Below are 12,729 nucleotides of genomic sequence, written 5' to 3'. Positions count from 1 at the left end.
GGGGTAAGGCAAAAGAGGGAAAATCACAAACTGATTAGCCTTACCTTGGTTGTGGGTAAGATCCTGGAATCCATTGTAAAAAGTGAGATTTCTGAATATTTGGAAGTGTATGGTAAAATAGGGCAAAGTCAGCGTGGTTTCATCAAGGGGAGGTCATGTCTGACAAATCTTCTAGAATTCTTTGAGGAAGTAAAGAGCAGGTTAGACCAAGGAGAGCCAATGCATGTTATCTACCTGGACTTCAAAAAGACCTTTGACAAGGTGCCGCACAGGAGGCTGCTGAGTAAGATAAGGGCCCATGGTGTTAGAAGCGAGGTGCCAGTATGGATATAAGTTTAGCTATCTGGCAGAAAGCAGGGAGTGGGGAAAAAAGGCTTCTTCTCAGGAAGGCAGCTGGTGACAGACTGTGTTCCGCAAGGCTCAGTGTTGGGACTACAACTTTTCACTTTATCCATTAACTATACAGATGAAGAAACTGAGGGCATTCGAACTATGTTTGCAGATGATACAAAGATAGGTAGTGGGGCAAGTAGCATTAAGGAGGTGGGGAGGTTGCATAAGTATTTGGACAAGTTAGGAGAGTGGGCAAAGAAGTGGCAGATGGAGTATGACGTGGGAAAGTATGAGGTCATGCACTTTGGTAGGAAGAATAGAGGGATGGAGTGTTTTCTAAATGGGGAGAAAATTCTCAGTTCTACCCAAACAGATTCTACACCATCTGACCTGAGTTCATTTCTTATTATTGACTGAATTTTGCTTCTTACTAATAAGCCCACCTGCCTATCTTTCCCTTCTCACCTTAAATCTATGCCCTCTAGTTTTGGACTCCCCTATCCATGCCCCTCATGATTTTATAAATCTCTATGAGGTCACCCTCAGCCTCCGACGCTCCTGGGACAACAGGCCCAGCCTGTTCAGCCTCTCCCCATAGCTCAAATCCTCCAACCCTGGCAACATCCTGACTTGATTCCCTGGGTCATTTGGTTTGAGTTAATCTGCCTTTCATTTGAACAACAACAAGATGGTCCCTGGAAGTCACAGAGTCACAGAATTGTGACAGAGCAAACAGAGGCCGTTTGACCCATTTTTCCTGCACTGATTCTGTTACCTGGTGCCAATTTCCTACCTTGCCTCCATATCCCTGCACACCGTTTCTATCCAAATAATCATCCGATGCCCCTCGGATAATTTATCTCTCCACCTTTCAGGCTCTCTGCCTGTATTCCTGATGAAGGGCTTTTGCCCGAAACGTTGATTTTCCTGCTCCTCGGATGCTGCCTGAACTGCTGTGCTTTTCCAGCACCACTCTAATCTCGAATCTGGTTTCCAGAATCTGCAGTCCTTGTTTTTACCAACATGGATGCTGAGAAAATAGCTCCAGTGGCTGGAGGATCTAGAATAAGGGTCGGTCATTTGGGATTGAGATGAAAGAGACCCCCTCCATTTGAAGCAATGTTGAACCTTTGCGACTCTTTACCTTAGAAAGCCGTGAATGTTGGTTATCTTCAAGGTAAGGATTGGTCAGTTTGGAGTACTCAGGGGATTAAGGGATGGTTGATTAGTCCAGGAATAATTGAGGAAGTTGATCAACTATGATTATTTTTTTAAACTAAGCAAATGGCCAATTCTAACTCCTATTTGATTAGATTACTTACAGTGTGGAGTCAGGCCCTTTGGCACAACAAGTCTACACCAACCCGCCGAAGCGCGGCCCACCCAGACCCATTCCCCTACATTTACCCCTTCACCTAACACTACGGGCAACTTAGCATGGCCAATTCACCCAACCTGCACATTTTTGGACTGTGGGAGGAAACCCACGCAGACACGGAGAGAATGTGCAAACTCCACACAATCAGTCGCCTGAGGCGGGAATTGAACCCAGGTCTCTGGTGCTGTGAGGCAGCAGTGCTAACCACTGAGCCACCGTGCTATTTCTGATATTGCTCTGTAATTTTAGACTTTGATGTAACCTATTAGTTCTTGATTTAGACGGATTCAATCCATCTCATGTCTAACTACATTCTCACAGCATGTTGGTAGCAAAAGTTCTGTCTGAAATAATCTGGGCGAGACCCTCTTTTCATCCCTTTTACATTTTCCCTTACTGACTTTGCTTTATTTTAATTTATCTGCCTGCAACTTTATCTGCCTGACTGATTGACAATCAAACTAATCATTCCTTCCACTAGCTTCAATTATGAGGTATTGTAATTCTATCTCTCGCACTGAGGACTTCTGCATCTCTGCCTGCAAACGGCACTCACAATCAAGCCTTTCATCTTCCTTCCTTACAGCAATTTTGGAATCCTTAAACAAGACAGGGAAATATTCAGTCATGTGATTTATGCAACTAAGGAAAGATACTGGCTTGATGCAGCTGGTGCCCAGGCTAATTTTGCTTAATATTGGTGACTTTAGATTTATGAAAAGAACTTTGGATGCGTTTAGCGTACAATGCCTGTGATTTTTTAAAAAAAATAGTTTTCCATTCTGCTTTCCCTCTTTTGTATATACTTGAAGGTCAAATGTCTGAACAGATTCATGGTTATGAGTGCTTAAGATAACCATATAAAAAGTTAATGTGCTGAACACATCAATGAGATGTTCTTTCAAAGTTATGTTGATAAACAAAGCTTGCAACATACAAAATTATTCAGAGTACAGCCCGCAGAGAAGGTATTTAAGAAAGACCTTGCAACTACTGCCCACAATGTCATAGAGTTGTAGAGCCATAGAGATGTACAGCACGGAGACAGAGCCTTCGGTCCAACTCATCCATGCTGACCAGATATCCTAAATTAATGTACTTCCATTTGCTAGCACTTGGCCCATATCACTCTAAATCATGTACCCATTCAGATACTTTTTAAATGTTGTAATTGTACCAGCCTCCATCACTTCCTCTGGCAGCTTGTTCCATACATACATTACCCTCTGCATGAAAAAGCTGCCCCTTAGGTCCCTTTTATACCTTTCCCCTCTCACCTTAAACAGAAGCCTTTCATTTTTGGACTCCCTTATCCTGGGCAAAAGACTTTGACTGTTTACCATATCTTTGACCTTCATGATTTTATAACCCTCACAGCGCTAGAGACTCGGGTTCAAATCCCACCTCAGGCGACTGACTGTGTGGAGTTTGCACATTCTCCCAGTGTCTGCGTGGGTTTCCTCTGGGTGCTCTGGTTTCCTCCCACAGTCTAAAGATGTGCAGATCAGGTGAATTGGCCATGCTAAATTGCTTGTAGTGTTAGGTGAAGGGGTAAATGTAGGGGAATGGGTCTGGATGGGTTGCTCTTCGGCGGGTCGGTGTAGACTTGTTGGGCCGAAGGGCCTGTTTCCACACTGCAGGGAATCTAATCTAATCATAAATGAGGCACTTCTGAAATAGAAGTAAAATTATTAATTAGGAGCAAGTCATTCAGTCTCCTGAGCCTATATCACCATGAGATAAGATCTGGCTGGGCTAATTGTGGCCTTAACTCCACTTTCCTTCTTTTCCCCCCAACCTTCCCCATCAAATTCCTCTCAGTCACCAAACTATCTACCTCTGCCTCAAGAACATTCAATGGCCTTCTTTCCACCCCTCTGTGGGGAAGAGAACTCCACAAACATCACCTCATCTCTTTCTTAAGTGGGAGCCTCCTGATATTCATCTCCCCTGGTTCGAGTTTCTCCCAACAGAAGAAACATCCTTTCAGTATACAGTCTGCTAAGTCCCCTCAGAGTCTTACGTAGTTCAAACAGATCACTCTTCAATCTTCTGAACGCGAATCGATACTGACCCAACTCCACCAACGGAAGAGACTGCAGAAGGCGGTGTGCACAGCGGAGACCATCATGGAAGCCAACGTCCCATCCACGGACTCCATGGCTCACTGCCATGGAAAGGCTGCCAATATCATCAAAGACCCCTCCCACCCCCGTAATGGTCTCCTATAAGCTCTTCCATCAGGCAGAAGTTACAGAAGCCTGAACACACACACCAGCAGGTTCAGGAACAGCTTCTTCCCGGCTGTTATTAGACTGATGAGTGGACTCTCTAACTTCAAATAATGCTGACCTTGCCTAACCCTCGTCCTGTGCAATGTACTCTGTACGCCTGTCTAAGCTTTTTTCACCCCATGACCGTATGTCCTTGCTTTCTATAATCTGCCTGTACTGATCACAAACAAAACCTTTCACTCTATTTAGGTACACATGACAATAAATCAAATCAAATGAAATCAAACATAAGATATCTCATTCATCTTAGAAAGTAATCGAGTGAACCTTCTCTGAACAGCTTCTATTACAACTATATCCCTTTCTTAAATAAGGAGACCAGAACTGTACACAGTACTCTAGATTTGGTCACACCAATGCCTTGTACAGCTATGGCAAAATATCCCTATTTTTACACTCGGTTCCCTTGTAATAAGTACCATGTAAGGAAATATTGTCAAAGGGAGAAAAAATAAATCACTGATGTGCAGAGCTTGTGGGCTCAGGTTTCCTGGTCTTAGCCCAGGGGTGAATAATCATTCATGCTAGGTACCTGATTGCTCACAGTAAGTAGGAAATCAACAGCAACCAATAGGCATATCCACTGAAAAGGGGATTATGAAAGACGTCAACAATTAAATCTCTTCAGGAAGAGCATACTCTCCAGGGTGTCTCCTATCATGAGTTTCAAATGGTGCAGTTGCATTGGGAGTCTGGAGACAGACATATGAATGATATGTCCCATCGAGGGAGCTGGTTTTGATTGATTAGCACCTTGATGCTGAGTTAAAATCAATGGAGGGAGACACATTTCACTGAAGGAATACAGAAATGGTGAGATTTATCATCGCCTAAAATGTACCAGCTCCGCCTTGCAGCTATAGTGGAGTGGCTGTGACTATCCCATTGTGCCTGTGAGGCATGGATGGTGAACACTTCAAAAGAAAGCAACATTGAATCATGAACATGTGTACCTTCAGAAAATTGACTCCAGAAAGTCAGGTGACTTTGACTGTGGTTATTCATTACAGGAGTGATTACCCATAGTTTCACTCAAAACTGCAAGCCTTCATTTATCTTTTTCTCTGAATCAAAAAGTTCAGAGATGTTATTACACAACTCTGGAGCAGGTAGGACATGAACATAGACCACCTGGTTCAGAGGTAGGGACAATACCACTTGTTGTTGAGGAAACACCAAAGAATCATTCGCATCAGCATCATTTTTCAATCCCCGTCTCACAAACAAGTTAAACCAGTGACTTGCTTCTTGTGGGCAGGTGGTAGCCTGGAGGTATTATTGCTGGGTTGTTAAACAGAGACCCAGATAATATTCTTGGGTTCTGGGTTTGAATCCTGGAACAGCAGATTGTGAAATTTGAATTCAATTAATATTTGGAATCAAGGGCCTAATCATGACTATGAATCCATTGTTGATTGTTGGGAAAAACCAATCTGGTTTGCAAATGTCCTTCAGGGAGGGAAATCTGTAATCTTTACCTGGTCTGGCCGTAATGTGACCCCAGACCCACAGCAAAGTGGTTGCCTCTTAACTGCCCTCTGGGCAATTAGGGATGGGTAATAAAAGTTGGCCCAGTCAGTGATGCTCATATCCCATAAATTAATTTTTAAAAATCTCTGGTGGCAATGTAAGTGTAGCTCATATCTTTATAAATCATCTTTTTCTTACTTGTGGGGGTCTCCTTGTTTGGAGATTGGGTGTTTGTTGCATGCATTGGGGCTGCCATAAAAATAAATGCCCATTCTTCCTTTTGATTTTAACTTACTTGTTTAACTTACTTTAACAAGAAGCTTGTTCTTCAATAATGCAACTTTCAAATGGGCGAAAATACTCTTTCTCAAAAATGCATCTTGTTGTGGCCAGCTGAGAGATGAGAAAAGGAGGAAAATTATTTCAGACATTTTTAAGTTTAGAGGAGAAAGATTCTAAAAAAGGCGTAAGAGGCAAATTTTTTACACAGAGGGTGGTTTGCGTGTGGAATAAGGAGGTGATGGACGCGGGTATGATTACAATGTTTAAAAGACATTTGGATGGATGTTAGAATAGGAAAGGTTTGGAGGAACATGATTAGATTAGATTCCCTACAGTGTGGAAACAGGCCCTTCAGCCCAACAAGTCCACACCGACCCTCCAAAGTGTAACCCACCCAGACCCATTTGCCTCTGACTAATGCACCTAACACTATTGGCAATTTAGCCTGGCCAATTCACATCTTTAGACTGTGGGAGGAGACCAGAGCAAACCCACACAGACATGGGGAGAATGTGCAAACTCCACACCGGTAGTCGCCCAAGGGTAGAATTAAACCCAGGCGCTGTGAGGCAGCAGTGCTAACCACTGCACCACCATGCCATCCTATGGGCCAGGAGTAGGCAGGTGGAGTAGTTTAGTTTATGGGATTATGGTAAGCATGGACTGGTTGGATTGAAGGGTCTGTTTCTGCACTGTATGACTCTATGCCTCTACTTTATTTTTTGGAAACTTGGCAGTGACAGTTGTCAAAGCTCTGGTGGAGGACCACAGCTTCCTTTACCAAGCAACTTGCCAAGCATCGAGATACTAATCACTCAAAACTAAAGCTGAGGATATCTACCCTGTGGATCTTTTAACAGTCGCTGATTAACTGTTGTACCCAGGACGCTTGACGTCATCTGAGATCACAGACAATGTGTTCACTTCTTGAGAGATGGTAGTGAAATGGTTACTGAGCTAGAAGAAGCCTGGACTATATTCTCGAGGTGTAAGTTCAAACCCCACCACAGCATTTAAATTTGGTCAGTAAATCTGGAAAGTAAAGCTTATTTCAGCAATGACAACGATCAACAATTGTTACAAAAATCCATTTGGTTCACTCATCTCTTTTAAAGTCTGAAGACACATGATACTGGGTTATAGTCCAAAAGATTTCAGAGAGCAGCTCCATTGTCAGGTGAAGTGGAGGGAAGCATCCAGGCACAGAATGGCATGATAATTCCAGGTAATTATGAGTGTCAAAAGGTAAGTATAAATTTGTGTGACTTCTGACTTTATCTATCCCAGTCCTACACTGACACCTCCACATCATATCCTTCAGGGAAGAATTTCTGTCATCCTTACCCAGTCTGATTTCCAAATGTCTTCAGGACCACAGCAATGTGGCTAAATGCCCTCTGAAATGACCCAGCAAGCCTCTTGCAAGGGCAATTAGGGATGGGTAATAAATGCTAGAGAAGGCAGAGCAGCACGTTGGCACAGTGGTTAGCACTGCTGCCTCACAGCGCCAGAGACCGGGGTTCAATTCCTGCCTCAGGCATCTGTCTGTGTGGAGTTTGCACATTCTCCCCGTGTCTGTGTGGGTGTGCTCCGGTTTCCTCCCACAGTACAAAAATGTGCAGGTTAGGTGAATTGGCCATGCTAAAATTGCCCGTAGTGATAGTCAAAGGGAAATGGGTCTGGGTGGGTTGCTCTTCGAAGGGCCTGTTTGCACACTGTAAGTAATCTTAAAAAAAAGGCCATGTCTTTTGAAAAAGCACAAATAAACTTGTTCTGCTCATTCTTCAACAATTTTTATTATTGCTGCAGATGCATTTTCGTGGAGGTTGGACTTCAGTAAAGCTTGACTTTATTGCCTTTATTTTCACATAACTACATTTATTTATGCAATTTACAAAGTCAATACTTCCAGCTGACAATGCAGCGACAGGAGCTGTCAGCTCCAGAAGGCGCATCTCCAATGAATCTGATTGCATTTGATAAACTAATTCAGGAAGTTTTGATGGCCAAGCCAATTTCAACGATAAATGCGATGTTTTAAAAACACATCATGACTGGAATGTTGTCATTTGTCAAAGCTGGAACCTTCAACATATTCCTCTCAGAGTGATTCAAAATGTAGAGCACAATAGCATGTAAATCAATGACTGACAAGAAGATTGTTATACCAAGTTTGCCTAGTCATTGATGGTAATGTTTCAAAATTTTCTTATAACTTTTCATTTCTCCCGCTGCCTCATGTCAAATCTTCTCTTACCCGTCAAGAGGTTTTGTGGCTGTGACAATGCCGTCACTTTAAAAAGGCTTTTTTGCCTTGGATTTTTTTTAAAGTGAGGTTGTAAAGGCAGAGGTGCTGAGGAGTCTGGGAAGAGCCTAGCTTAACAATGGCAGGGGAGTGGCCCATAATCCCTGTTTGGATTCCTTCTAGTTTAGTTTAGCTGTGGCAGTCATAGATGCTGGAGTCCAGAGAAAGGTTCCAAACTTCAGCATACATTTCCTGACTGTTTGTTTTTCTCTGAAATCTCTTTGGAAGTTGTTCCATCCTACCTGTGAGAATCTGTGTTTTGATTTACCTTTTTTTTGCTGAGGGCTGTGTTTATGGAATGTTACTGGATTGGAACAGTTCCTTGGTCAAGTTGCTGGGTTAAGCTTTCCAATACTTGTTATTCCAAATTCCATTTTCTTTTGTCTGTGTTTCATTTGTAGCGTTTAAGTACATCCTGTTTCGCTTAAAGCTGAGTGGTTTGACCAGGGACATCACGCCTGGAACACCCACTTCACATCTGCCTTTAAAATAAAACAAAAGTTAGGATCTAGGCCACCTCCTTGAGATACTTGAGGGGGGTCTGGCCAGGGTCATAATAGTGACACAGTAATAATGTCTCTACCTCTAGCCCACTAGCTGTGTGCTTGAATGCCCACAGCTGGACTTGTTCTCCATGGAAAGTATGCTTGCCCAGCAGGTTAATTGACAGCCTCTGAATCCTTCTAGTACTCCTCTGTAAAAGTGACAAGAGCAGGAGAATTTCTCAGTCTGTCATCCTGAAGGAGACATTGACAAGCTACTGCAGTACATTCCCAGCACGAATCCAGGAGAGGTCTATGACCCTCAGAAATGAGGATAAGAGAAAAAAAAGGATCCCTGCCAAATTAATTCAATGCTTCAATCTAACCCTGTTGCAAAATGCCATTTTTTCCATAACACCCCCTGAGGTTTAATTTGCTGCAACTGAAAATGCTAGCAGTTTGTTTAAAATAGAATTTCTTTTGTCAGTCAACAGTAACAGAATGCACACTAACTTTTGCTCGTGATCTAAAATTATCTGTGACGAATTGTGTAGGAAGCACATTAACATCAGGTCTAGCACTGAATGTTTTATTTAAAGTGCTCATTAACTGATTAATCCAAGCAACAACTGAGAGGAAATGAGCAAATTTATTCAGAATTTACTTCCTGCACATATCACATCTATTTCCCACAAGGGCAATTTCCTAAGTTGGACCAACTGACCAAATGAATTTATGGAGTGGCATCTTCCAGCCTTCGTTTTTAAGCTGAGACCATTTTTGTATCTTAGCCTGACAGTTTCTAAGGTTGTGATGTTGCTGGAGGCAACCAGTTCATAGGTACACGCGAGATTCTGACCAATTAAGACTGGAAGGTAGCGACCTCTTCAGCGAGATATCCTGGAACGTCAACACTGATTTTTCAACACAACTTTGGAGGGACAAAGGTACATCTTGTTTATTCTCATTTGTGGGATGCGGGTGTCATTGGCATTAGTTGCTCAACCCCAATTGCCCTTAATCTGAATGACTTGCTAAGCCAACTCAGGGGGCAGTTAATTGGGGTCTGGAATCATGCGTATGCCAGAACAGGCTTTCTTCATGTAATTCATAGATTCATGGAATCATACAGAAAAGGCCCACCAGCCCATCAAGACTGCACTGATATATCTACCACTAAAGATGCAGTACTCCCAACTCCCTGCAGCTGTCCCATATCCTTGAATGTTATGATATTTGAAGTGCCCATCCAAACATTTTTTAAAGGCTGTAAGATTTCTAGCCTCCACTACCTTTCTAGGTAGTGCATTCCAGATTCCCACTAATTGCTGAATGATAATGTTTTTTTCCCCCCAAGTCCTCCCTGAATCTCCTTCCCCTATAAGTATACCCTCTCGTGATTGACCCCTCAACCAAGGGGAGCTCTCTATTCACCCTGTCCATTCCCCTCACAATCTTATACACGTCAAACAGCTCCCCCGCCACCCCACCCCGCCCCAGTCTTCTCTGCTCTGAAGAAAACAATCGACAGTGACTCAGTGGTTAGCACTGCTGCCTCACAGCACCAGGGTCCCAGGTTCGATTCCAGCCTTGGCGACTGTCTGTGTGGAGCTTGCACATTCCCCCTGTGTCTGTGTGGGTTTCCTCCGAGTGCTCTGGTTTCCTCCCACAGTTCAAAGATGTGCAGGTTAGGTGAATTGGCCATGCTAAATTGCTCATAGTGTTAGGTGCATTAGTCAGAGGGAAATGGATCTGGGTTGGTTACTCTTTGGAGGGTCGGTGTGGACTGGTTGGGCCGAAGGGCCTGTTTCCACACTGTAGGGAATCTAATCTAATCTTATCTATCTAGTCTCTCCTTGTAGGTCAATTTCTCCAACCCAGGCAACATCCTGGTGAACCTCATCTGTATCCTCTCCAATGCAATCACATCCTTCCTGTAGTGAGGTGACCAGAATTGCACACAGCACTCCGCTTGTGGCCTGATCAATGCTCTGTACAACTCCAAATTACATCCATGCTCTTATATTCTGTGCCATGACTTATGAAAGCAAGTGTCCCATCTGCCTTCGTAATGGGTTTGGAGGATCAGGTGCAAAATGAAAATCAGCTGCAGCTCTCTCCTGACTGGTTTACAGTGATTTCTGCCAATTTCCAATGTGTGATTGTGAACACAGGGACTGGGCAGAATCAGTGCCTGCTAAAACTCAGTTCTTCGATCTCCTATGTAAGAAGCAGTCTTTTGGAACAATGTGCCAGTGGGTTATGAACACCCCATGCAAACATACACTAGCACAGAGCAACAACTCTTGCACAGAAAGGGGTAACATTGGCAGAGGAGACATTGTATAAACTTGCTTGAATTGCAAAGGCAACATGATATGAAGGATGTTTGAGAAGTGGAATTTGGGAGTTGAGATTCCTGCACTGTCACAGTGGAGAAACAGTTAGTTAATATCATTTTATCTTCCAATGGTTGCCAGAGCACCTTCCATGTTTTAGAATTGCAACAGGCTGTGGAATTATGCTGCAATGCAACACAGTTACAAATTGCCTAATGTCAGAGCCTCTAAATGTTCTCATTTGTCTTAATCTTGCAAACTTTGAGAGTGTGGTGCTGGAAAAGCACAGCAGGCCAGGCAGCATCCGAGGAGCAGGAGAATCAACATTTTGGGCAGCAGCCCTTCATCATTCCTGATGAAGGGCTCATGCCAAAACATCGATTCTCCTGCTCCTCAGATGCTGCCTGGCCTGCTGCGCTTTTCCAGCACCACACTCTCAACTCTGATCTCCAGCATCTGCAGTCGCCACTTCCTCTTAATCTTGCAAACTGCTTGGAAATTATAGTCTTGAAGTTAAATTTGTGTTTTGCAGCTTCACTGATACTTCAAAACCTCTTTTGTTCTGATGGCTCTTGAAATGCCAAATCTGAACACTTTGCTGAATACAGATGGTCAGCCGACTAATGGCACTTAATGCTTCTGAGGAACAGAGGGCCAGAAAGCAAAGTCAACTTTTGATGCTGCTTAACAATAATCATAAGCATTACCACAAAAATTCAAACTGAATTAAAATATGCATCCAGTTCAAACCAAGCTTTGTTGAAAGGACTGAGGGCTTATCTGCAGCATTGGTTCTTGTGGCATGGTGGTAATGTTCCTATGTCTGAGCCAGGAGGCTCAGTTTCAAGTCACACCTGCTCCTGCTCCTGTTAAAATGTGAACCTGACTCTGGTATTTTAACGTTGAGAAGCAGCAGAGATTGAAACAGTGTAGCTTCTTTGATAATGATAATCGATGGGACACATCACTGTACAGGTTGATATGAAAATATGCAAAAGGAAATTGGTCAGCCTGACTTGAGCGTCACTATTTCCTGTTTGCAGTGAACGGATGGGAGGATGTTCTCAAAAACTAGACAGAGGATGGAGTAAAGACAGTGTGCAGAATTGTAATACAGCAATGTGTGATAAAATAACAGGTACTTTTGGTCACTGTTGTAGGAAGGCACCTACACTTGGCAGCCAGTGCTTGGTATTGTAAAGATGGAAGTACAAAATGGGAAAAGGCAAGTGAGGACAGAATCAGGGAACTAGCATAGTGCTAGCAAGTTTTTATAAACATATGCCAAAGAGGTAGCCAAAGGGCAGGGGTAATTGGGAGAGGTAATTACGCATGGCTTGTGAATTGCCACTGTTTGCTTGCGTTGAATGCAGACCTGCACAGGGCAGCAGCACCCCCACTGACCTTGAAGTGCAGTAGTCTGTCTTCTGGATCAGACTCCTCAGTGCTGTCAGCAGTGGCAGCATGCTCACCAAGGAGAAGAATACACTAAGACAGCCTGGCAGGGTAATACATCACAAACATATTTCTGTCTGTGACATTTAAATTAATCTTTTCGCCCTAAGTTTTTTTTTTACACATTTTAAGATCCTAATTATGGAGGATTTGGCAGAACTATATCTCAGTGCACTGATGCATCTGAAAAGACTGTTAAAATGTGAACCTGACTCTGGTATTTTAACATTGAGAAGCAGCAGAGATTGAAACAGTGTAGCTTCTTTGATAATGATAATCGATGGGACACAATTTGACCCTTTAAGCTACAGTATTCCTTCAAAAAATGGAAAGGATGTAACTCCATGCGTTTCATGCTGATAATAAGATTTCAGATGAGCATCTGCTAGTT

This window comes from Chiloscyllium plagiosum, unplaced genomic scaffold (genome assembly GCF_037043375.1).
Source record: "Chiloscyllium plagiosum isolate Xiang-an unplaced genomic scaffold, Cpla_swu_hap1 HiC_scaffold_10, whole genome shotgun sequence".
Classification (NCBI taxonomy): domain Eukaryota; kingdom Metazoa; phylum Chordata; class Chondrichthyes; order Orectolobiformes; family Hemiscylliidae; genus Chiloscyllium; species Chiloscyllium plagiosum.
Note: the sequence above shows the minus strand (reverse complement) of the source record.